At 42.5% G+C, this 3,903-nt stretch overlaps 1 pseudogene; it reads right to left on the bottom strand.

The window, feature by feature from the left end:
* Positions 1–266: 266 nt before the first annotated feature.
* Positions 267–2,705, bottom strand: LOC116834571 (olfactory receptor 5AP2-like; annotated as a pseudogene).
* Positions 2,706–3,903: the final 1,198 nt, after the last annotated feature.

Below are 3,903 nucleotides of genomic sequence, written 5' to 3'. Positions count from 1 at the left end.
TTAAGCCAACACCACAGAGAAAAAATACCAGCATCTTGTATATGTCAGTGCTGCGCTGCTGGACATGAGAGTGGGATAGAATTCTCCACAACCTCATCTTCCTCTTTGTTATATGGACACATCAGGGGTCCATAAACACCCTGCCTCAGTAACTCTGTGCTTTTCCACATTAGCACTAATATATTAAATGGGAGTTTCCAACTTAATTTCAGTGGGGGCTGATCGTCTAAGTCACCCAGGCCGCTTTGAAACCCTCAGCCTCTGCCTCAATAATGATCTAGGAGTCTCTGCATGTTTTTTTGAAAGCCACATATTGACTGAATGCTTTACTTAAGGCTTCTCTGACCTCTCTGTTTCTCAGGCTGTAGATAAGGGGGTTTACCAGCGGAGTCAGGACTGTGTACCAAAGAGACAGCACTTTCTTTAGCACTCTCAGTGTATCACGTTTTGGTAGCATGTAGACAATCATTATGGTCCCATAGAAAATTGTCACCACAATGAGGTGAGAGGAGCAGGTGGAAAAGGTCTTCTGCCTCCCTGTGGTGGAAGGGATTCTCAGGATGGTGGAAATGATACAAACATAGGACGTTAGGGTTAGTAGAAATGGAGGCAGAGTGAATATAAAGGAGAACATGAAATCCAACAATATGATCAGGTGTGTGTCTGCACAGGAGAGTTTTATCAATGGGACGGGATCACAATAGAAATGGTCAATTTCATTCTGGCCACAGAATACTGACTGTGACATGAAGAATATAAAGATAGTAACAGCAAAAAAACCATTTATCCAGGTCCCAGCAGCCAGTTGGAGGCAAAATCTGGTATTTATAAGTGCTGAATAGTGGAGGGGTTTACATATTGCTAAATAACGATCATAAGACATGACTGCTAGGAGAGAGCATTCTGTACCTACCAGACCACCAAAGAAGTACATTTGTGTGATACAGCCATTGACTGAGATGGTTCTGTCTCCAGTCAGGAGACTGACCAGCATCCTTGGCAGGATGGTGGAGGTGTAGCAGGTCTCTAAGCAGGACAAGTTCCCCAGGAAGAAATACATGGGGGTGTGAAAGTGCTGATCAGCCACAATTAGCACCATGACGAGGCTGTTCCCGGCCACGGTTGCCATGTAGATCACTAGGAACAGCAGGAAGAGAAGAATTTGTAGGTCAGGGAGATCCCCGAATCCCAGGAGGATGAATTCTGTGATGGCCGTTTGGTTTCCCCAGTCCATGTCTGCCATTGGTTGAGTCTAGGAACAATAAAATGAACTGTGTAATTGAATTGGAATGTTCATAGAGCTGAAAGTTAATCAACTGTCAGGAATTCATTCCATATATTTTCAAAAACTCCTCCCCCGCTTCTGGTTACCTGCTGAAATGTTAAAGCTAAATATAGATTTCAGAGCAAAGTGCCAGGAGTCTCAGTCTGAGAACACAACTTTGGTATCCCTGCAGACTCACCCTCTGCCATGTCAGAGCAATAATTATGATAACAACAGTCCATTTCTCTGGTAGCCCAATTAGTGATGTGATTGATCAGACCCCTTCTTGATCTACTGTCATATCCCATTTGCTGACACACTGGGGTTTAACAAAGATACTTCAAAGCAGCACTGTACTGGTGGCTATGGCCAGAATCATGTCATGTCTTAGGAGGAGTCAAAATCAATAAATACATCGACTCAAACCTTGGACTGAGATTTTCAATAACATCTAGTGTCCTTAGGCAGCCATCTTCTGTTAGAATTTATGGGAGTTAATCTAATAATAGATCTTGGGAAATACAGAATTTTAGGGTCCTACAGGAAAACGAATAAACATTTTCACCCTCACACGAGATCAGTTTATGTTATACATTATGAAGTGGAGTCAGTTCTTCCTTACTTCATGTAAAGATAATGATAATTATGATGGTGGTGACATGATGAGGGACTGGCAATGGCTTTTCTGTTTCACATTTCCTGTGTTAACTATGAAACAAATATAACACATTGTCTCTCTTCAGGGTGGATATTAGGAAAGGGGAAAATGAGGCTGATGTGCAATTCTAAATGGGGACTGACTCTCTGAACAGTTTAATAACTGAAAGCTGATAATACAGGAAGAAGAAAGGCACTGGGGAAGAAAGATGCTGCCCCTGAACTCAGAAACAATCTGTCATGTGCTAAATGGGGTCTTGGCTAGTAACATTTTATCACCACTTGCCCCCCATGAGGACTCACACTGAGCCAGATCCCCCATTGATGTCCATCGGCCATAGCTCAGTTAGAGTCAATGGGCCTGATCCTCAGTTGAGGTCCTTTTACAAGACGTACCTCAATTTACTCATTGTTAAATGGCACTATTAACCTTAATGAGCTCTGCTGTGGGATTGTGAGGTGAAAACTGGTAATATTAGAAAGCTGTATGCAGTGCTGTTGTAGCCATGTCGGTCCTAGGATATTAGAGATGCAAGATGGGTGAGGTAATAGACTTGAAGAAGAGCTCTCTGTGGCTTGAAAGCTTGTCTCTCTCACCACCAGAAGTTAGCCAACTTAAAGATATCACCTCACCCACCTCGTCTTACTAATATTCACAAAACACACTCATGCCCTTTCTGGAAGAAGCTGTAGAAATGCAGTCAGGAAGAGGGAGCTCACCTGTAACCACAGGAGAAGCTTGAAGCAATGAGCTCATATGTCTCGGAGTTTGGCTGCCAGGTCTCAGGTTCCACCACTCAGGTTCTTGTCTCTCATCATTCTGCAGAAACTGCATTTAATCAATATAGTGACCTGCATCTACCTAAATGGATGAAATGCTGCCACAATCTGCTTTGAACACACTCTTCTCCCTCTGTTTATAAAGTGCTGACAACTCCTCATATCTGTATCCTTCTCCATGGCAGGCTGCATCTCCCTTGAGTCCACCTCCTAAAGGGCTGAGCCCGGGCAGTTAGCACTGTGTTTTCTGTGCAGATAGTACAAACAACTGTCCTGATGCAAGCAACCTCCCAGAGGAATCATCTGTCTGCTCCCTGCTGTCTGCGGTCATTGCTCTGCATGGCTGAACTGTAACCAAGTGCCCATGGAGTTCATGACCCTGCAGATACCGACTTTGCTTGTCAATCTTTACTCATTGCAATTCTCCCATTGCCTTCAGTGGAACAATTCCATGAGAAACAATAGCTGAGTTGGGTTCGCCAGATTTGGAGTTGAAGCCATGCAGTTTAACAAAGACTCTGGAAACTGAATTTAAAGTAAATATAATCTGTACTTTTCAATTGAAACATTTGGATGAAAATAAATTGCTCTCTGCGTCTCATGCTCTCTTTCTCACACAAAAAGAATGAGAAGTACTTGTGGCATCTTAGAGACTAACAAATGTATTTGGGCATAAGCTTTCGTGGGCTAAAGCCTACTTCATCAGATTCATGAAGTGGAAAATACAGTAGGAAGATATATATACACAGAGGACATGAAAAATGGGTGTTGCCATACCAACTCTAACAAGACTAATCAATTAAGGTGGGCTATTATCAGCAGGAGAAAAAAATGTTTGTAGTGATAATCAGGCTGGTCCATTTCAAACAGTTATCAAGAAGGCGTGAGTAACAATAGGGGGGAAATTAGCATAGGGTAATAGTTTTTACTTTGTGTAATGACCTATCCACTCCCAGTCCTCATTCAAGCCTAATTTAATGGTGTCCAGTGTGCAAATTAATTCCAGTTCTGCAGTTTCTTTTTGGAGTCTGTTTCTGAAGTTTTTTTGTTGCAGAATTGCAACTTTTAGGTGTATAATTGAGTGACCAGGGAGGTTGAAGTGTTCTCCAACTGGTTTTAGAATGTTATAATTCTTGACGTCGGATTTGTGTCCATTTATTCTTTTGAGTAGAGACTGTCTGGTGTGGGCAATGTACATGGCA

Source organism: Chelonoidis abingdonii, chromosome 14 (genome assembly GCF_003597395.2).
Source record: "Chelonoidis abingdonii isolate Lonesome George chromosome 14, CheloAbing_2.0, whole genome shotgun sequence".
In the NCBI taxonomy this organism is placed as follows: Eukaryota; Metazoa; Chordata; order Testudines; family Testudinidae; genus Chelonoidis; species Chelonoidis abingdonii.
The sequence above is the reverse complement of the archived record's forward strand: the minus strand, read 5'-3'. Positions and strand labels throughout refer to the sequence as shown.